Here is a 23,309-nt window from a genome sequence, read left to right on the forward strand (position 1 = left end):
GGCGCACCGATCACCGCGGTCTCGCGCTGAGCGCCGCGGTGATCGGGTGCGGGTGTCAGCTGTATACGACAGCTGACACCCCGCAGCAATGCCCACGATCGGCGCTATCGCCGATCGCGGGCATTTAACCCCTCTGATGCCGCTGTCAGTAGTGACAGCGGCATAGAGGGGGATCGCGCAGGGACGGGGGCTCCCTGCGCTCTCCCACCGGAGCAACGCAATGAGATCGCGTTGCTCCGGTGACCCGGAAGGAGTCCCCGGATCCAAGATGGCCGCCGGACTCCTTCCGGGTCATGAAGTGACCTGGCTAGCCGGCGCCTGCTGAGAGCAGGCGCTGGAGAACCAGCTAAGCTGCCTGTCAGATCGTTGATCTGACAGTGTGCTATGCACAGTGTCAGATCAACGATCTGATCTAATACAGAGATGTCCCACCCTGGGACAATGTTAGAAAGTAAAAAAAAAAAAAAAATAGAATGTGCAAAAAAAAATTAAAAAAAATCCCCAAATAAAAAAAAAAAAAACATTTCCCAATAAATCCATTTATTTATGTAAAAAAAAAATAAAAAAATAAATGTACACATATTTGGTATCGCCGCGTCCGTAACGACCCGCTCTATAAAACTATCCCACTAGTTAACCCCTTCAGAGAACACCGCAAAAAAAAAAAAAAAAACAAGGCAAAAAACAACGCTTTATTATCATACAGGCGAACAAAAAGTGGAATAACACGCGATCAAAACGATGGATATAAATAACCATGGTACCGCTGAAAACGTCATCTTGTCCCGCAAAAAAAAAAGCCGCCATACAGCATCATCAGCAGAAAAATAAAAAGTTATAGCTCTCAGAATAATGCGATGCAAAAACAATTATTTTTTTATATAAAATAGTTTTTATTGTGTAAAAGCGCCAAAACATAAAAAAAATTACATAAATGAGGTATCGCTGTAATCGTACTGACCCGAAGAATAAAACTGCTTTATCCATTTTACCACACGTGGAACGGTATAAACGCCCCCCCTAAAAGAAATTCAGGAATTGCTGGTTTTTGTTCATTCCGCCTCCCAAAAATCGGAATAAAAAGTGATCAAAAAATGTCATCTGCCCGAAAATGTTACCAATAAAAACGTCAACTCGTCCCGCAAAAAACAAGACCTCAAATGACTCTGTGGGCCAAAATATGGATAAATTATAGCTCTCAAAATGTGGTGATGCAAAAACTATTTTTTGCAATAAAAAGCGTCTTTTAGTGTGTGACAGCTGCCAATCATAAAAATCCGCCAAAAAAAAGCTATAAAAGTAAATCAAACCCCCCTTCATCACCCCCTTAGTTAGGGAAAAATAATAAAATGTAAAAAAATGTATTTATTTCCATTTTCCCATTAGTGCTAGGGTTAGGGCTAGGGTTAGGGCTAGGGTTATGGCTAGGGCTAGGGCTAGGGTTAGGGCTAGGGTTATGGCTAGGGCTAGGGCTAGGGTTAGGGTTAGGGTTAGGGTTGGGGTTTCAGTTATAATTGGGGGTTTCCACTGTTTAGGCACATCAGGGGGCGTCCGATCTCAATTCCAGCCAATTCTGCTTTGAAAAAGTAAAACAGTGCTCCTTCCCTTCCGAGTTCTCCTGTGTGCCCAAACAGTAGTTCCCCCCAACATATGGGGTATCAGCGTTCTCAGGACAAGTTGGACAACAACTTTTGGGGTCCAATTTGTCCTGTTACCCTTGGGAAAATAAAAACATAGGGGATAAAATATCATTTTCGTGGAAAAAAAAATATTTTTTATTTTCACGGCTCTGCGTTATAAACTGTAGTGAAACACTTGTTGGTTCAAAGCTCTCACAACACATCTAGATAAGTTCCTTTGGGGGTCTAGTTTCCAATATGGGGTCACTTGTGGGGGGTTTCTACTGTTTAGGTACATCAGGGGCTCTGCAAATGCAACATGACGCCTGCAGACCAATCCATCTAAGTCTGCATTTCAACTGGCGCTCCTTCCCTTCCGAGCTCTGCCGTGCACCCAAACAGTGGTTCCCCCCAACATATGGGGTATCAGCGTTCTCAGGACAAGTTGGACAACAACTTTTGGGGTCCAATTTCTCCTGTTACCCTTGGGAAAAAAAAAATTGCGGGCTAAAACATCATTTTGTGGAAAGAAAAAATGATTTTTTAATTTTCACAATGCTACATTCTAAACTTTAGTGAAACAATTGGGGGTTAAAAGTGCTCACCACACATCTAGATAAGTTCCTTAGGGGGTCTTCTTTCCAAAATGGGGTCACTTGTGGGGGGTTTCCACTGTTAAGGCACGTCAGGGGCTCTCCAAATGCGACATGGCGTCCGATCTCAATTCCAGCCAATTTTGCATTGAAAAGTCAAATGGCACTCCTTCCCTTCCGAGCTCTGCCATGCGCTCAAACAGTGGTTTATCCCCATATATGAAGTATCGACGCACTCAGGACAAATTGCACAACAACTTTTGGGGTCCAATTTATCCTTTTACCCTTGGGAAAATAAAAAATTTGGGGCAAAAAGATCATTTTTTGTGAAAATTAATAAAAAAAATTTTTTACGGCTCTACATTATAAACTTCTGTGAAGCACTTGGACGTTCAAAGTGCTCACCACACATCTAGATTAGTTCCTTACGGGGTCTACTTTCCAAAATGGTGTCACTTGTGGGGGTTTCCACTGTTTAGGCACATCAGGGGCTCTCCAATCGTGACATGGGCTCCGATCTCAATTCCAGCAAATCTTGCATTGAAAAGTCAAATGGCGCTCCTTCCCTTCCGAGCTCTGCCATGTGCCCAAACAGTGGTTTACCCCCACATATGGGGTATCGGCGTACTCAGGACAAATTGTACAACGACTTTTGTGGTCCAATTTCTCCTGTTACCCTTGGTAAAATGAAACAAATTGGACCTGAAGTAAAAATTTTGTGAAAAAAAAGTTAAATGTTCAATTTTTTTAAACATTCAAAAAATTCCTGTGAAGCACCTGAAGGGTTAATAAACTTTTTGAATGTGGTTTTGAGTACCTTGAGGGGTGCAGTTTTTAGAATGGTGTCACTTTTGGGCATTTTCTGTCATATAGACCCCTCAAAGTCACTTCAAGTGTGAGGTGGTCCGTAAAAAAATGGTTTTGCAAATTTTGTTGCAAAAATGAGAAATCGCTGGTCAACTTTTAACCCTTATAACGTCCTAACAAAAAAAAATTATGTTTCCAAAATTGTGCTGATGTAAAGCAGACATGTGGGAAATGTTGTTTATTAACTATATTATGTGATATAACTCTCTAATTTAAGGGTATAAAAACTAAGAGTTTGAAAATTGCTAAATTTTCATAATTTTCGACAAATTTTTGTTTTTTTCACAAATAAATGCAAGTCATATCGAAGAAGTTTTACCACTATCATGAAGTACAATATGTCACGAGAAAACAGTGTCAGAATCACCAGGATCCGTTGAAGCGTTTCAGAATTATGACCTCATAAAGTGACAGTGGTCAGAATTGTAAAAATTGGCCCTGTCACTTAGGTGAAAACAGGCTTTGGGGTGAAGGGGTTAACTGACCTGAGATATAAGAGAATAGCCTCCCCATACAGATGACAATCCAGCATCTGTCGGTTGTACACTATAGCTGACAACTTGCTGTACCAGCCACGATCAGTATTTGCACCATCTAAATCTGTTTAACCCCTTAGATAATAATAATAATAATAATTTTATTTATATAGCGCCAACATATTCCGCAGCGCTTTACAAATTATAGAGGGGACTTGTACAGACAATAGACATTACAGCATAACAGAAATACAGTTCAAAACAGATACCAGGAGGAGTGAGGGCCCTGCTCGCAAGCTTACAAACTATGGGGAAAAGGGGAGACACGAGAGGTGGATGGTAACAATTGCTTTAGTTATTCGGACCAGCTATAGTGTAAGGCTCAGGTGTTCATGTAAAGCTGCATGAACCAGTTACCTGCCTAAGTATGTAGCAGTACAGACACAGAGGGCTAATACTGCATAAAGTGTATGAGAACATGATGCGAGGAACCTTTTTTTTTAATTTTTTTTTTATTATAAATAGGCCACACAGGGATCGTTAGGTTAATGCATTGAGGCGGTAGGCCAGTCTGAACAAATGAGTTTTTAGGGCACGCTTAAAACTGTGGGGATTGGGGATTAATCGTATTAACCTAGGTAGTGCATTCCAAAGAATTGGCGCAGCACGTGTAAAGTCTTGGAGACGGGAGTGGGAGGTTCTGATTATTGAGGATGCTAACCTGAGGTCATTAGCGGAGCGGAGGGCACGGGTAGGGTGGTAGACTGATACCAGGGAGGAGATGTAGGGTGGTGCTGAGCCATGGAGTGCTTTGTGGATTAGATGCTGCTGTCAATAGTGACTACATCATTATAAATGGTTAACAGAGTGTGGGGGCTTCTTCTTTGTCACAATTGGTGCCCTCAGATCATGATTTTGTGGTCCTGATGTTTGCCATAGCAATTCATGACCAAATAGTGGCCTTAGAGTCTGACGGCTGTAGTAATCTGTTTAGAAGTTAGCAACATTTAGGTGGTAAAAATACACATTTTCATTTCTGTCATACCACTTTGCATTAATTCCTGTAAAGCACCTGAAGGGTTAATAAACTACCTGACAGCAGTTTTCAATATGCTTAGGGGTGCTGTTTTTAAAATGGTATCACGTTTGTGGGTTTCCCAATATATGGGACCCCTAAAGTCACTTCAAACATGGATAAGTCCCTAAAAAAATAAATTTTGTAAATTTCTTTGAAAAAATGAAAAATTGCTGCTACATTTTTAAACCTCCTAAAATGCTAACAAAATAAAATAACATTTTACAAATGGTGCTGATGTAAAGCAGACATGTGGGAAATGTTATTTATTAATGGTTTGCTGTTGTATGACTATCTGGATTAAAGGGATAATCATTCAAATTTAGAAAATTGCTAATTTTTTAACATTTTTCTCAAATTTTTGATATTTTTTATAAATAAACACAAAAAATGTTGAACAAAATTTACCATTATCATAAAGTATAATGTGTCACGAAAAAACAATCTCAAAATCACTGGGATTTGTTGAAGCGTTGCAGAGTTATTACCACATAAAGTGACACTGGTCAGATTTAAAAAATTTGGCTCGGTCACTAAGGGGTTAAGGACCTTCCACCTACCTCTAACTTTGTCATTTGTGCCAATGTGCACCATGACCGCTGGGTCCTCACCAGCCCCTTCCAGTAATCTGTCCACCCGATCAGCGATGTGTCGGACTCGAGCGCCAGGAAGGCAGCACACCGTTCGACGATCCCTGTCTTTGTGACAGATTGCCCTATCTGTTCCCCTAATAATTGAGTCGCCCACTACCAGCACCTGTCTGGCCTGCCCTGCTCTCCTATTTCCCTCCTTACTGGAGCAGTCACTCCTCCGGCTTTCAGAGGAAATGCCTGGCTGCAGCTGTGCTACCCCTGTACTGGCACCCCCCCTCATCTGCCAACTTAGCAAACTTATTGGGGTGTGTCAGATCAGGACTAGCCTCCCTGGCACTCTTCCCTCTAACCTGCTTCCTGTCACCCACCTTGCTACTTCACTGTCCTGCGGCTCCATCCTACCATCCCCCCCCTCATCTATCCCATTGAGCGTCTGCTCCGTGAGCAGAAGACTCCTCTCCATATTGTCTATGGATCTCAGTGTTGCCAGCTGCACATTTAGATTCAAAATCATTGCTTCCAAATGCACAACGTGCTCACATCTCGCACAGCAGTATGCACCCTCGACCGGCTGCTCAAGGACTGCATACATGTGGCAAGATGTGCACTGGATGGCATTAACAAGAGTGGAGCACATTTCCTAATGGGGATTGCACCAGACAGAAACGTGTGTCTGACACACACATACGGTCACACACACATATACACACATTGTCATATTCACACACACAGACTATCTCACACACGGTCACTCACACACACGCACTGTCTCACACATGGTCAGTCACACACACAGAGTCATATATACACTGCCACACACACTCACATATACACACACTGTCACACTCACTGGCAGACACTGTGTCTGACACACACACACACACACACACACACACACACACACACACACACACACACACACACACACACACACACACACACACACACACACACACACACACACACACACACACACACGATGTCTCTTCACTGGTTTTAGTTCTGCAGCATCAAACTCCAGGCGGGCGTGGTCTGGAACAGTGCGGGGCGGGACTCTAGTACACAGCTGAAGCCAATCAGTCACCGGGGGCGTGTCCTCCTGCCAGGATTAACCCTCTGCGTGCACGCTGGGGCCGGCGGCCGCTCAGTGCCGGGGAGGCCGCTGTGCTGTGAGCTGTGGATGTGCTTCTCGCTACAGACGGAGCCGGGACCCCTCCAGCAGAGGAGACAAAGGTGACTTGTGGTCGCGCTGGTGCGGGTGACTGCTGCTGGCGGGATGTGTGCGGCTGGTCCAGTGTGAGGCCCCGGCAGCAGATGCTGGCTGATTGTATCCATGGTAACGCCGCCCGGAGCTTTGTTCTCGGGTGATGCAGGCTGGTCCCATCCTCCTACCTGGGCTGCGGCGGGGTAATATCACGTAATATCGGCGGGGCGAGCTCTGCTGCATCCTGCGCCCTGGGCTGTCAGTGTACGGCTGTGTGTAGTGATGGCTGCTCGCCCTCAGCCCCGGGGCCAGCACTGGCTATGATGGCTGCCCTCTGAGGTGATGGGGTGACTGTTGCCCCCCTAGAGCAGTCCGCCGCCCCCCACTGTTGGGGCACAGCTGCCCTGGTCTGGCCCAGGATCCTGTAGGGTGTGAAGGTCACTCGCCCACCAGGCTGAGGTGTGATGAGTGACGTGTGGCCCGCCAGGGGCCCTGATTACTGGGGGCACCAGAACAGGTCTGGCATCTGGCCTGACCCCACCACGGGCTCGTGTGCCACCCAAGGACCTGAGACGCCTCCCGCAGTGTCCGTCACCCTGGATGCCCTCAGGTCGGTCACGGGTCCGTCAGGCTCATCCGTCCGCTATAGGAGCAGACATGGAGTAAGTGATCTGCTGCATCAGTCATGTGAAGGGAAGCAGAGGGGGCCCATTGAATATTCTGGGGTCCTCCTCCGTTCCAATTTTTACAATGGAAGCAAAAGTTCTGCATGTAGGACTTTTTTCCGGACCCCTTGACAATCGGTGGGAGCCCCCTTGTCATTTTCCATTACTGATGCAGCAGGATGCTTATTCCATTTGTCTGAACAAAGTGTGTGTGCTGAGGTCACGGTGCTTTCAGGACTGTGGAGGACAAGGGATTTTTCCCAAGTCCCTCAGTGGGGTATGTCATGTGCCGTCTGACAGGGGCCATATCATCATCACTGGAAGATGGCCCCATAGCGCAGATCCCACCAGGAGCCCGGTGCCTCCTCTGGACTGTGGAAAGGTGGGACGGCCAGTGTGCCGATCTGTGGATTCTCCTCCCTTACTGGGCTTACATAGTAATCAAGATGTAAGTACTGGACCCCCACTGACCATGAGAGAAGAGGTCCCCTGTGCCCACTTGAATGCAGGCGCAGTCCGGTATAATGGATGTAAACACTACACGGGCTATGTCCACCCAGCCAGCATAATTCTACTGTGGTGGGGGAGCACATGTCCGACTGCCCCTCCGCCCCATTATTATGGAGAACAGGTAACGGACACTTATCATCTATCATGTGAATAAGTCAGATGTTTGGCTTCAGGAAATATATTTTTGCGCTGTGAGCTGTATAGAGTATAACACACATTATATGACCAGTGCAGAGTATTGCATATATTACAGTTGTGGCCAAAAGTATTGACACCCCTGCAGTTCTGTCAGATAATGCTCAGTTTCTTCCTGAAAATGATTGCAATCACAAATTCTTTGGTATTATCTTCATTTAATTTGTCTTAAATGAAAAAACACAAAAGAGAATGAAGCAAAAAGCAAAACATTGATCATTTCACACAAAACTCCAAAAATGGGCCAGACAAAAGTATTGGCAGCCTCAGCCTAATACTTGGTTGCACAACCTTTAGCCAAAATAACTGCAACCAACCGCTTCCGGTAACCATCAATGAGTTTCTTACAATGCTCTGCTGGAATTTTAGACCATTCTTCTTTGGCAAACTGCTCCAGGTCCCTGATATTTGAAGGGTGCCTTCTCCAAACTGCCATTTTTAGATCTCTCCACAGGTGTTCTATAGGATTCAGGTCTGGACTCATTGTTGGCCACCTTAGAAGTCTCCAGTGCTTTCTCTCAAACCATTTTCTGTTGCTTTTTGAAGTGTGTTTTGGGTCATTGTCCTGCTGGAAGACCCATGACCTCTGAGGGAGACCCAGCTTTCTCACACTGGGCCCTACATTATGCTGCAAAATTTGTTGGTAGTCTTCAGACTTCATAATGCCATGCACACGGTCAAGCAGTTCAGTGCCAGAGGCAGCAAAGCAACCCCAAAACATGTTGATGCCTTTGCCCAAAAAGCTCTACTTTTGTCTCATCTGACCAGAGAACATTCTTCCAAAACGTTTTAGGCTTTTTCAGGTAAGTTTTGGCAAACTCCATCCTGGCTTTTTTATGTCTCAGGGTAAGATGTGGGGTCTTCCTGGGTCTCCTACCATACAGTCCCTTTTCATTCAGATGCCGATGGATAGTACGGGTTGACACTGTTGTACCCTCGGACTGCAGGGCAGCTTGAACTTGTTTGTATGTTAGTCGAGGTTCTTTATCCAACATCCGCACAATCTTGTGTTGAAATCTCTTGTCAATTTTTCTTTTCCGTCCACATCTAGGGAGGTTAGCCACAGTGCCATGGGCTTTACACTTCTTGATGACACTGCGCACGGTAGACACAGGAACATTCAGGTCTTTGGAGATGGACTTGAAGCCTTGAGATTGCTCATGCTTCCTCACAATTTGGTTTCTCAAGTCCTCAGACAGTTCTTTGGTCTTTCTTTTCTCCATGCTCAATGTGGTACACACAAGGACACAGGACAGAGGTTAAGTCAACTTTAATCCATGTCAACTGCAGGGCCGGCCCGAGAGATTACGGCGCCCTAGGCGAAACTATTTTGTTGCGCCCCTACTATTCTTGGCAGTAGATGAAAACTTGGGATATAAATTAAATTTAAGTATACATATTTTTTTCTCTCGGGCGCCCCCTTAGTGTAGTGTATGCTAAGTGTGCATTTTTGGTTGTTTGCTTTGCCAGTATTTGAAAATTTAAGGTACCTTCACACTGAACAACTTAACAACGATAATGATAGCGATCCGTGACGTTGCAGCGTCCTGGATAGCGATATTGTTGTGTTTGACACGCAGCAGCGATCAGGATCCTGCTGTGACATCGCTGGTCGGAGCTAGAAGGCCAGAACTTTATTTCGTCGCTGGATCACCCGCTGACATCGCTGAATCGGCGTGTGTGACGTCACCGCTGTGCTCTGCTTTACGGCCGGCCGGCGCTGACTCAGTGCAGGGAAGCTGACGCCGGGGGACAGACATCGGAATGTAAGTATGTAGTGTTTTTTTTTTTTAACTTTTACAATGGTAACCAGGGTAAACATCGGGTTACTACGCGCGGCCCTGCGCTTAGTAACCCAATGGTTACCCGGGGACCTCGGCATCGTTGGTCGCTGGAGAGCTGTCTGTGTGACAGCTCTCCAGCGACCACACAACGACCTCAACAGCGACGCTGCAGCGATCGGCATCGTTGTCTATATCGCTGCAGCGTTGCTAAATGTGACGGTACCTTTAGGCGCAAAATAAGCGCGCGGGATCAAACACCTGTCAGCAGACGATGCAAACGACTCACGTCTGTAGTTTAGCGCCTCCTTTCCGTGCGTAAATTGAAGCTCAACGGTTTTTCTTTTAAATTTATGGTAAAAAAATTTATGTACACTTTTCTTTCCATCCTTAAAACTTTTTGCCTTTTGAAAAGATTTTTTATAATTTTTTCTGTTTTTTCTCTGGCGCCCCCTTTGGGTCGGCGCCCTAGGCGGCTGCCTAGTTCGCCTATACATTTGGGCCGGCCCTGGTTAACTGGCTGCAAGTGTGATTTAGTTATTGCCAACACCTGTTAGGTGCCACAGGTAAGTTACAGGTGCTGTTAATTGCACAAATTAGAGAAGCATCACGTGATTTTTCGAACAGTGCCAATACTTTTGTCCACCCCCTTTTTATGTTTGGTGTGGAATTCTATCCAATTTGGCTTTATTCTTCTTGTGTTTTTTCATTTAAGACAAATTAAATGAAGATAATAATAACAAAGAATTTGTGTTTGCAATCATTTTCGGGAAGAAACTGAGTATTATCTGACAGAATTGCCGCTGCCAGAGCCGCCGTCTCACCCCTATCTTCTGTCTCTTCCCCACTATCCCATAGAATGTAAGTCCGCAAGGACAGGGTCCTCTCCCCCCTGTACCAGTCTGTCACTGTAAACCTATTTACTGTAAACGATATCTATAACCCTGTATGTAACCCCTTTCGCATGTACAGCACCATGGAAATAATGGTGCTATATAAATAAATAATAATAATAATAATTGCAGGGGTGTCAATACTTTTGGCCACAACTGTATATGACCAGTGCAGAGTATCGCACACATCATATGACCAGTGCAGAGTATCGCATACATTATATGACCAGTGCAGAGTATTACACACATCATATGACCAGTGCAGAGTATCGCATACATTATATAACCAGTGCAGAGTATCGCACACATTATATGATGACCAGTGCAGAGTATCGCACACATTATATGACCAGTGCAGAGTATCGCACACATTATATGACCAGTGCAGAGTATCGCACACATTATATGACCAGTGCAGAGTATCGCACACATTATATGACCAGTGCAGAGTATCACACACATCATATGACCAGTGCAGAGTATCACACACATCATGTGACCAGTATCGCATACATTATATAGCCAGTGCAGTGTATTACACTCATCATATGACCAGTGCAGAGTATCGCATACATCATCTGATCAGTGCAGAGTATCACATACATTATATGACCAGTGCAGAATATCACATACATCATCTGATCAGTGCAGAGTATCACATGTCCTGTACCACCCACCATGCCATGTGAGTACCGGTGTCATGTACCATCCACCGTGCTGTGTGAGTACTGGTGTCATGTACCATCCATCGTGCTGTCTGAGTACCGGTGTCATGTACCATCCACTGTGCTGTCTGAGTACCGGTGTCATGTACCATCCACTGTGCTGTCTGAGTACCGGTGTCATGTACCATCCACTGTGCTGTCTGAGTACCGGTGTCATGTACCATCCACTGTGCTGTCTGAGTACCGGTGTCATGTACCATCCACTGTGCTGTCTGAGTACCGGTGTCATGTACCATCCATCGTGCTGTGTGAGTACTGGTGTCATGTACCATCTATCGTGCTGTCTGAGTACCGGTGTCATGTACCATCCACTGTGCTGTCTGAGTACCGGTGTCATGTACCATCCACTGTGCTGTCTGAGTACCGGTGTCATGTACCATCCACTGTGCTGTCTGAGTACCGGTGTCATGTACCATCCACTGTGCTGTCTGAGTACCGGTGTCATGTACCATCCACCGTGCTGTCTGAGTACCGGTGTCATGTACCATCCACCGTGCTGTCTGAGTACTGGTGTCATGTACCATCTATCGTGCTGTCTGAGTACCGGTGTCATGTACCATCCACTGTGCTGTCTGAGTACCGGTGTCATGTACCATCCACTGTGCTGTCTGAGTACCGGTGTCATGTACCATCCACTGTGCTGTCTGAGTACCGGTGTCATGTACCATCCACTGTGCTGTCTGAGTACCGCTGTCATGTACCATCCATTGTGCTGTCTGAGTACCGCTGTCATGTACCATCCACCGTGCTGTCTGAGTACCGGTGTCATGTACCATCCACCGTGCTGTCTGAGTACCGGTGTCATGTACCATCCACTGTGCTGTCTGAGTACCGGTGTCATGTACCATCCACCGTGCTGTCTGAGTACCGGTGTCATGTACCATCCACCGTGCTGTCTGAGTACCGGTGTCATGTACCATCCACCGTGCTGTCTGAGTACCGGTGTCATGTACCATCCACTGTGCTGTCTGAGTACCGGTGTCATGTACCATCCACTGTGCTGTCTGAGTACCGGTGTCATGTACCACTGTTTTTTAAAGGTAATATTGCAGAAAATATTTAACTGTTGTTGAACAGAACATTTTACCAAACGTTATGTTATCGAATTGATTAAAAACAGCAATTTCATGGGATATAACAAGCTCCATAACCAGTGGCCCATTTTCACTGTAATTTTGGCTTTTTCAGATCTGTAGCTATTAGGTCTCACGTGATGTGCTAGCAGCCAGCGACAGGCTGAGGATTATGGAAGATGTAAGTCATCAACACTTGGGATATGGAAAGTTGCCCACGTAAAGCTCAGACCCTTTAAATCTGCTGCGGAGTACTTTATAATGAAGCTGGCGACACTTTTTACAATTTATATGCAATTACTTTTCTCTCCTATGTTCCAAGTAAATCTCTCCCAGACGTTGCTAGTAGCACTTAACTGCCTTTCATCATATAGATTTGGACAACAGACTTTTTGTTTGTTCGTTTTGTTTTATGGAACTTTCATAAATATCCAGATATATTCATTTTTGGCTTAATTTAGACGTTAACTTTTTTTCTGCATATGAGAAAAAACGTGCAGATTTTATCTGATTCTCATCCATTTTTGGTCCGTGTGTCTTTTTACTGTCAGTGTGGCATCAATTTTCCCAGATGCAGTAAAAGTAAAATTTCAAGCTTCTCCAACCTATTAAACTATAAAAACAAAGCCATCACTATGAATGGGTGAGTTTGAGCTTTGAGTCATGATACCTCTGCTTTTCTGGTCTATGACCAAGCCCATAGACTTTAATAGGCAGATGTACTATCATGAAAAATGGACATGTGGCCTAAAGGTGCCGTCACACTCAGCGACGCTGCCGCGATATAGACAACGAGCCGATCGCTGGAGCGTCGCAGTTTAGGTCGCTGTAGAGACGTCAAACACAGCAACTCCAGAACGATGCAGGAGCGATCCAGTGACGTAACGGTGACTCACTTCTCGTTCTCGCTAGTTGTTAGCTCCATGTCAAACAGCCGGAGTGTACTGATCCGACACATATCTAGGGGCCCTATGCTCGTTGCTGGCGTCGTTGCTTTTGATGTCAAACATGACGATACACACCGACCTGGTGTCGAAATAAAGTTCTGGCCTTCTAGCTCCGACCAGCGATGGCACAGCGGGATCCAGATCGCTGCTGCGTGTCAAACACAACGAGATCGCTATCCAGATCGCTGCAACGTCACGGATTGTTGTCGTTCTCTTTGCAAAGTTGCTGAGTGTGACGGTACGTTAAGAGTAGCAGTTATCACAATGGCCAGGATTCTCGTATGCATCTCGGCACCTTCCTCCTTATCCAGCTCCTCAGGATTTTCATGTTGGCATTATCCTCTCTTCTGATTACCTTAAATTAATCTGATAGAGGAGAGAAGGGCATGAAATTACTCCGCATACGATAGGCCGTGCTCACACAATGTGTTACCTTTTATCTTTGCAATTATTTTTTTTTGCCACAACTGCAGCCAAAAAACGTAATGCTGTTCTACGATTTTCCAAAAATTGAAGGAAAAAAACGTTGCGGCAAAAAAAAAAAAAATCCTGCTGACTGCAACTTGTGAACACAGCCTAAGGCTCCATCCTGAAGACCGTAATTTTAATTTTGAATAACCGTAAGGTTATTGCTACTACATATGCGAGCAGCATGATGTTGAAAAAGACAGCCTGAATCCAACAATGGGTCACTTAGTTTGCAGGGTGCAATCTGAGTTATTAGATGTAGAATGCAGCAGAGCTGAGAAAGCTGCCCCCGCCAACACCAGGCTCTGTATGTACCGTACATTGTCTATGCACAGTGAGCTGCTTATCATAGGAGGGAGCGTGGTTGAAGGAGTACTCAGCTAGTCACAGCAATGATAATGCCCTGGTGATAAATCCTTCATTATAAGTAAACAACACAGAGATTGATAAGGGACACATGGTTGAAATCTGTATTTTAACCCCTACCTCATGCTGCCCTCAGATTATATAGTAAAAGCCTGCTGACAGATTTCCTCATCATGTATGCTTATGGAGCGCCCCCAGACACAGGGCTGCGGGTTACTCGGTACCGGTCCTCTCTATCTCGGTTCTAGGGTTGTCACGGTGGCTGGACCCGGTCCGTGACCCTGCTAAGGGGCGTCCAATGAAAGGGTGGTGTAAGTTTGTCATGGAATTCGTGATGCCACCTGTGGTATTCAGTCAGGGTGACCGACGCTGCTCAGGGGTCCGCTGGGGTGATGGAATGGCAGCTAGATGGTATACCTTCTCACAGGTGAAGTGTGTCCCCAGGGCTTCCCAGTAGTGTAGGTGGCGATGATGCGAGGCGCAGTTAATAACGAGGACACAGGGTTGCAGTCTCTTTACCTTTTACTGAAGACTTCGGGATCCTCAATCCAGAGCACGTTCAACAGGGCTGTCTGAGACCGGCCGGTCCGAAGGCACATCCAGAGTTCCCTTTGTAGGTGGAAATCAGTGCCTACCACTAGCACCTGTGCGTTGTAGTTCTTCCCTGCTGAGCATTCGGGATAGTCCTCACAACTCTCGTGTTCGTTCTTTCTCTCTCTCTCTCTGTCCCCCAAGTTTATCTGGATAGGACGCACCCGTTTGACGGGAAGGCTCGAAGCTATTCTGGGACCCTAGAGATGCCCCTCTCCACGGTTGCCCCCTATGTCTTCTTAGGTGATGTATGGTAGACAGCCAACCTATAATCAACTGTCCTGCGGTATTTGAAGTAATGCTTGAAGTCAGTTACTCCCTCGGTGTTCCGGTCACCGGCTACGCGCCTCAGTAGGATGTTGCCGTTCTCGGGGCACGACTCCTACTGGCTCTCCTTTGTGCTTTGATCTCGTTTCTCACTTTTCCACAATATCCTTCTCTTCGTGTCCTTCCTTGGGATACCGCCGCAAGGTAGTGCAGGCGCGGTTCCATCACTCTCTATCCTTTCTGCTAGGCCCCTGTCAGGAACCCACCCCTGACAGGTCCTCCCTGGAGCTCTCCCAGGCTGCGTTCTGTTCTAACTTCCTATCCGACCCCCAGTTTTACCAGTGTGAGGAGTGGCCTAATACATAGTGCCTTTTGCTCCCCCTGGTGGCCAGAGTGTGAAGTGTAATGTGTGCTTGTGATACCTGGTCAGGTGAACTCCTTTAGTGCAATCAGACATAACATCACTCCCCTTAGTGGCAGAGCAACATTACTGCAACCACCAGGACTCTGGGGCGCTGCACTTACCTTCATTTATAATACTACATTCTGGCAAGGGAATACACCCAGAACAAGATCCCACTTTTCGGCAAGGATTTGTTTAGCCACAACCCATTTTGTGGACCTGTATCGTTGGTATATATGCATCCTGCACTGAGCCACAGAACAGCATGTGAAAATGGCTTTAGAAGGCTGCTCTCCAGCTGATCAAGCAAAGCATTTATCTATGACAGTGGTCCCTGATCTGAATCACCCCAGTTGCTATAAAAGTACAACTCTCGGCTTGCCCTGGCTGACATGGTAGGTAGTAAGTTGTTTTTTTACAACAGCTAATAAGCTACAGCATTGGGACAAACGCTGTAAAGACCTTTAAAAAAATGGAAGTTTGGAGAATAGCTGTGACCTATTATCATATGGTGAACTGTCTATAGAATGTGCCCCTAGATCTGACACTGTGGGCATTAGGTTGGGGCTACACAGCAACTTTGGCCGTGACACAGGTGAATAGGGTCACATTGCAACTTGCAAACTACTACATCAAGCAAGACCCCAAAAGTCTGTATCAGTTGGATGTTTTGCTATTTTCTTGTCCTGGTTACAGTGTGACCCCAATCACTTGCACTATGCTACAATGTCGCAGTGGGATACAGCAATCTTTGGCTTTACTACCTGTGTCATGGCCAAAGTGACTGTGTAACCTCAGGCTGGGCCCTATTCAGACGCCGCTTTTCACATATGTTTGGTGTCTGTAGCTATCACGGACAGAACACGTTCCCATTTCATGGTCTCCGTCTGACAAGGAGAATGGTGTCAGTCCGCAATCAATTTAGGCTGGATTCACGTTACACAAGAAAAAAAGGAGCCACTTTGCTCTTGGCTTTTTATCCAATTTTTATCTCTTCTTTTCGTTAATGTGTCACTTTCTACCTGTAGGGTGACATCTTTTTTTATTTTATCTCAATCTTTTCCTACCCAATAGTATGAGCTCAGAGAAAGGTACAAAACGCTTCAGTCACATCTATAAAATGCTGAGGTGATTGGCTCCTTGTACTTGTTTCGGATGGTTGCAGAAGCTGCCTTCCTAGGCCGGGGTCACACGGCAGTCAATTTTCTCATGCGAGAGAATCAAGGACAACCCCTTCTTAAACCAAATGTTCAGGCCTGATAAAATAATAACACCTATACTCCCCTCTCGTGCCTGCTCCGTTCCCGCAGTGTTGGCAGTTTGACCAACGGCAGAAACAGTGACGCCATCGCTGATTGGGCGCCGGTGTCACAACACCACATCAAGGCCTCAGGGAGCGTGAGTGCCGACACCACAGGAATGGAGTCGGCACGGGAGGGGAGTATAGGCTTTATTATTTTATCAGGGCCGAACATTTGGTTTAAGTAGTATGGGCAGCACGGTGGCGCAATTTATAGCACAGCAGCGCTGGAGTCCTGGGTTCAAACCCCACCAAGGACAACATCTGCAAAGAGTTTGTATGTTCTCTCCGTGTTTGCGTGGGTTTCCTCCGGGTTCTCCGGTTTCCTCCCACATTCCAAAGACATACTGATAGGGAATTTAGATTGTGAGCCCCAACGGGGACAGCGATGATAATGTGTGCAACCTGTAAAGCGCTGTGGAATATGTTAGCGCTATATAAAAATAAAGATTATTATTAAGTAGTGGACAATCCCTTTAATGTCACTCAGATTAAACAATTAAATTCTGCCATTGTTTGTTCCGAGTTTAGTGTGATCTGATGCGTTCAGATGGGAGAATTGCATTCTCTGTGTCAGCAGATGTCGGACTGCACACGGATGACATCTAAGGCTACGTTCACATTTGCGTTGTTGTGTGCTGCGTCGGCGACGCAACACACAACGCACGCAAAAACGCAACAAAACGCTGCGTTTTGTGACGCATGCGTTCATTTTTCTAGTTCAAAAAAATGCAACAAGCAGCGTCCTCTGTGCCCTGACGCTTGCGCCAAAAAAACGCATGCGTCACAAAACGCAACAAAACGCATGTCCATGCGCACCCATGTTAAATATAGGGGCGCATGGGTCGCCGCGGTTGTACCCGACGCACCGCAAATGTGAACGTAGCCTAAGTGCAGTCCAAAGTTTCAAACACACCCATAGACTTGTATGGGTGCACATGATCAGACCATCGGATGCACCCAGCATGTTTTCCCATGCCAATTTGGCATGATCTGTACTGCCCCAGATCCACATTGAGCTGAGTGCTAGCCGAAAAACATCAGGTAGCACTTGGCAATGTTAGGTGGCAGTGTGAGTGAGCCCTAATATATGCATTATTTTGGTCCATAAGATGCAGAAGAACAATGTAAATTAAATGAATTATTCTGGTCAGGAAAAGAGAAAACGGAGCAGAATAGTGAATACTGTGATTTTTTTTTTCCCATGTGGATCATCTGTCTGTTTGGAAAAATGCCCCTCTATGCTAGGTAATGGCCTTTGTGCCGTCCGTGTCTTGTTCATCTCCCACATGGACCGCACACGGCCCGGACACTTGCTTGTCTGAATGAGCCTGAAGACTGTGAAAGCCAGAAAGCACATGGAAGCAACATGGATGGCATCTGTGTGCTCGCCTTTTTTCCATTGACTTGAATAGGCCATTTTGATCTTACAATTAATTGTATACAAATTGGACATGCATCCGTTCTAATTTGTTGACAAATGGTCCGCAACTCACAACCGACATGTGAACTTGATCATAGGCTGTAATCCGCCAAAAAAAAAAGAAGCTAGAACAGGTTCTTGAAGCACATGCATGTGCAGAACTCGGCTCCGAGATCTCATCTCCCGAGACCTCGGGATGAGATCTCGTTGCCAAGATCTCAATCTGCGCATGCTCTGCCTCCTGTGGCCATTTTCCCGGAGGGCACAGCATCAAGGCAATAGAAATGTGGGGGCTTCGGGTTTTCACAAAATGTCCCCGTAGCCCGCGCAACACCAGACTGGGATGGGATTTCCCGGAGACCACCGCATTGCAGCAATGGATGTGCGGGGGCTCTGGGCTTTCACAAAATGTCGCCGTAGCCCCCACACCGTGCACCAGTCTGGGTCATATCATCGCCGGACCACCAAACACCCCCTGTGACTTCGCTCCACCAGTGCTACCGATCCCCCCCCGGGTAAGGCCCCTTTCACACATCAGTTTTTAGCTATCAGTCGCAATCTGTCGAATTGTGAAAAAAAAATGGATCCGGCGACTGATGCCGCTGGATCCGTTTTTTTCTCATAACTTGTATTAGCGACGGATGGCCTCACGTTTCATCCGTTGTTCGCCAGATCTGTTGAAAAAAAATGTTTCCGGCGGCCGGAGACAATGGACAAAGTAACGTTTTGTGTACGTCAAAAAAACAGACAGCGACGGATCCGTCACTGTCCGTTTGCTAGAATGGAAGCCTGTGACGCCGGATCCGTCAAATGACGGAATCTGGCGACGGATTCCGGTTTTTTTTTTTACTGAGCATGCTCCAATCCAATTAGCCAGATCCGCTAGTCGGATTCATCGAAAAAAACAATCTGTCGCATCAGTTTTTCACAATTGAGCCAACGGATTGTGACTGACGGCAAAAAACTGATGTGTGAAAGGGGCCTAAGCTGAATTCGGACTGTAAGACTGTTAGAGAAGGGATTTCTAACCTACTCGGGTGTTCTGTCTTATATGTACCTAAGCGATGAAGCAATAATCAGAGAGACACACGCTCGTTGTCTGTCCAAATAGTCCCTAGTCTTTACTTTCAGGGCTGGACCCCCATTTGACGCATTCATTTTTTTCCCCATTTTCCTTCTGAAAATTTGGGGTGCATCTTATAGTCCGAAAAATGTTTTTTCATACATTTCCGGGAGAAACTAGAGGAGCAGTGCAGTGTAGAGTGGTAAGAATTGCAATTTTATGGGCAATGCAATTATTTGCATGCAGCACAATGTCAGGAGAGCGGACGGGTCCTCGTCCATTACGGCCCACGTAAGTCATTCTGTCTGGACTCTTTTCGAACATAAAAGTGCTTTCCTACTGGGTAAATAAGAGGATTGTAATTCTTTTGATGAAATCTATGCGCACAGAATAATGTAAGAACAATGAGTTATTTTTTCTTCAAAAAGAGTTTACAAGAAAAGAAAATGAAAAGCGTTGTTAATCCCTGAGGAGCTGGCAGCGGGCCAGCAATGACGGTACCAGTGCACAGCTTCCACTGCTTCTCCCTCCGTAGCGGAGAGTCTGGGACACTGACCTGTGTTCTTTACTGGCTGAGTGAGTACAATTGTATCTAGCCCGGGGCAAGACTAATACCACCAGTGTGTCTTAATTCAATAGTCCTGGCGTTCTGACGTCTCCGCTCACAGCTGGCTCTGACATGAATCGCCTGGAATAATTATTCTGGAATCGATTTTAGATTTTCATTGCCATGCTTTTCTCGAGACCAAATTTGGTAATAGCGGCTTCTGTGGTTTCAGATTGCTGGGTTTGTGCTCTGGTATTATTTAAGGTAAGCTTTACGTCACATGTAGAGGGCCACCAGTCATGTAGGGGGAGGCTACAAGTCTAAAATGGATTCAGTATAAAATATCCTAAAGGAAACCGAACTGCAATATTTGAGACCATGTAAGAACGAGCCTAAAGCGATGGTCAGATCAGGATGAGTTACCCTATTCTTAAGGCATAGGTCATCAGAGTCAGATCGCGGGTCAGACCCCAGGTACCGCCAATGCTCAGGTGTTAGAAGTTGATGGATAGATGTAAACACATGGCCCCCATTCATCATTGTTTTTCTGCCAGTTTTTTGCTGTGACATCCTCTCAATTAGGCCTCTTTCACACGTCGGTGTCTCCAGTACGTGTGGTGACAATTTTCACATGTACCGGAGACACTGACACATATATAGACCCATTCAAATGAATGGGTATGTGCACATATCTGTGTTTTTTCTTTTTTTCCATGGACCGTATGTCTGAGTGACCCACACGTGGACATGTCTGTTTTTGTGCAGCTGCACGGATCACACGGACCCATTTAAGTCATTGGGTCCGTATAAACACAGTGTCACACGGACGGCCGTCGGGGAAGAAGCGCTACAGTGAGCGCTGTTCCCCGGTGGCAGGTGCTGAAGACGGCTCTCATCATTCTCCCCTGCTCTGCCGGCAATCGGCGTGAGCAGAGGAGAATGATGAGAGTTATGTTAAAGTCCGATCGATGACAGCAGGTAGGGGCTTTTGGGACTCTTACTCCCTTCATCCAACACCTGCTCCGCTAATAACAGTGACAGCAGGAAAGGATGATCAGGGCATTCCTCAGCCACCGCCTACGATCAAAGGAAATAAATGAATGAACAAAACCTGACATGGGTTTCCCCCTATTTTTTTGAACCAACCAGGCAAAACTCATAGCTGAGGGCTGCAACACTCAGCTGTCAGCTTCAGCAAGGTTGGTTATCAAAAATAGAGGGGTCCCCACACTGTTTTTTTAAATTATTTAATGGTTTCCCCCATTTTTGACAACCAGCCTTGCTAAAGCTCACAGCTGGGGGCTGGTATTCTCGGGCTGGTAAGGGGCCATTGATATAGGCCCCCCAGCCTAAAAACAGCAGCCCGCAGCTGCCCAGAAAAGGCACATCTATTAGATGCACCTTTTCTGGCGCTTTGCCCAGCGCTTCCCACTTGCCCTGTAGTAGTGACAAGTGGGGTTAATATTTGTGGGGTTGATGTCACCTCTGTAATGTCAGGTGACATCAAGCCCACGGCTTAGTAATGGAGAGGTGTCTATAAGATGCCTATCCATTACTAATCCTATAGTTATATGTTAAATAAAGTCACAGCCAGAATAAAATCCTTTAATTGTAAAAATTACACAGACTCCTTTATTAATCTCAATTAAACCATACTTACTGCAACGCTTAATTCCAGCGAAGCCCTCGTTCTCCTGTAATAAAAGTATAATAAAAAAAACAACAATATACCATACCTGTCCGTCGTTGTGTCACATGCCGTAATCCATGTCTGGGGGCTAAATAGTTTTCTACCAGGACGGTGCCAAGATGCGACCGTCTCGGCTGAAAACCACTGTTGAATGAGCTGCTTTTATACTGATGTCCTGGTAGTTAATAGTGATGAGCGAATGAGTGTTATCTGAGCATGCTCAGGTGCTAACCAAGTGTCATCGTCCTGCTCAAAAATATGTTTGAGTCCTTGTGCCTGCATATCCCGTGGCTGTTCGCCAGCCACAACACATGCATGGATTTCCTGTTTGTTAGGCAATCGAACAGCCACGAGACATGCGGGCACAAGGACTCAAACATATTTTTCAAGCACTTGGAAGACACTTAGCACACGAGCATGCTCAGATAACACCTTATCCCAGCACGTTAACCATCTCACACACAGGGCCAGGGAGCCTTCATGGTCAGTGTGTCCTAGAATTGCATATCTAGCCAATCTAAATAAAACATGGCAGGTAGCCAGGCGCTGAATAGCCTCATTGCATTAGGGTTTCCATCATATGTAGGATGATATTTTGCTTCCAGTTCCCACCAGTGTTTTCCATCATGGGGCAGCGCTGCAGGATAATATGGTAATATTTCTCCTGCCAGGTCCCTTGAGAGGTGTGTGTGTTTCCTTCATCTCGTAACCAGCCTGGTAATGGTGGTAGTTTGCTGTATAAAGAGTTAAGTTTGGAGCATATGTTTTTCTGTTAGTTCCTGGAGGGTTTGGGGATTTTTGTGTCTTCATTTGCTTAATAAGACACATAATCCGAAACAGAATTTTTAGTAAAAGGCTTAGCAGAATGTTTGGATTAAAATAATATGGTAATACCATCTTAAATTCTGCCCCCCTTTACTCAGCTGTCCTCTAGGATATCACATGTCATAGAATCAAAAGGGTTAAGAATAGCAATCCCCTGAGTTATGCACAATGGAAACTATTGGGAATGTTCAGTGTATTTGTGAAGTTTATCTGTTGATTAGAAGAAATTAGAAATTAAACAATTGCTTAATCAGCGAATGACAAATACTGAGCAGATACAAGGTTCTCTGAGCCCGAGGTGCAAAATACTCCAGCCCGTTCTTGTATTATACCGTGCAACAAATGCTTAAATGTAATCTGTCACCAGGTTTTTGCTACTCTATCTGAGAGCAGCATGAACTAGGGGCAGAGACCCTGATTCCAGCAATGTGTCGCTTACTGGGCTGCTTGCTGCATTTTTCATCAAATTCCTGTTTTATCTGTTGCATATCGACCATTTCTCTGAATGCTGAGCTCTGTATAATCACACCCCCACCACTGATTTCTGTGTACACTAGCCAGAAATCTGCCAATCAGTGGTGTGGGCAGGGTTATACAGAGCTCCGCATTCAGAGAATTGCTAGATCTGCTGCAGATAAAACAGTGATATTACCAAAGCTGCAGCAAACAGCTCAGTAAGTGACACATCGCTTTAATCAGGGTCTAGGCCCATACATACAGACCTCATGAATATGGAGGACTATCTGGCAGCAGGCTTACTAGTTCGCTAGTTAAAATCTCCTGACTAAAACAGTGATTTTATCAAAACTACAGCAAGAAACTCAGTAAGTGACACATCGCTGAAATCAGTGTCTCTCTTCCCTACATCACACTGCTCTCAGATTAGGTGGCAAAAATGTTGTGAAAGTTTCCCTTTAATGACCTTTTACTTAAAACTCTTGACAGTGGTGCCCATCATATTGAGTGAGCACTCTGCTGAGCGTCCCAGTGATCCATACAAGCGAGCTGTTTGCCAATTCCTCTAATGGCAGATTATCATGGAGAATATCTGGGATTGATATTTCCCCCGACCATAAATTGTGCGGGGTCTAGTGATGAGCGAGTATACTCGTTGCTTGGGTGGTCTCCGAGTATTTGTGAGTGCTCGGAG

General features: G+C 45.7%; 1 protein-coding gene across 2 annotated transcripts in view; it reads left to right on the top strand.

The window, feature by feature from the left end:
* The first annotated feature begins 6,352 nt into the window (after positions 1-6,352).
* SNCAIP (synuclein alpha interacting protein) overlaps positions 6,353-23,309 on the top strand; it is a 363,994-nt gene continuing 347,037 nt past the window's right edge. The window contains exon 1 of one of the 2 annotated variants that reach the window (XM_069753553.1): positions 6,353-6,456. The gene's annotated coding sequence lies outside the window, so the exon portion shown is untranslated. The remainder of the gene's footprint in view (positions 6,457-23,309) is intronic. The other variant, XM_069753545.1, reaches the window with a different exon arrangement.

This window comes from Ranitomeya imitator, chromosome 1 (assembly GCF_032444005.1).
Source record: "Ranitomeya imitator isolate aRanImi1 chromosome 1, aRanImi1.pri, whole genome shotgun sequence".
In the NCBI taxonomy this organism is placed as follows: Eukaryota; Metazoa; Chordata; class Amphibia; order Anura; family Dendrobatidae; genus Ranitomeya; species Ranitomeya imitator.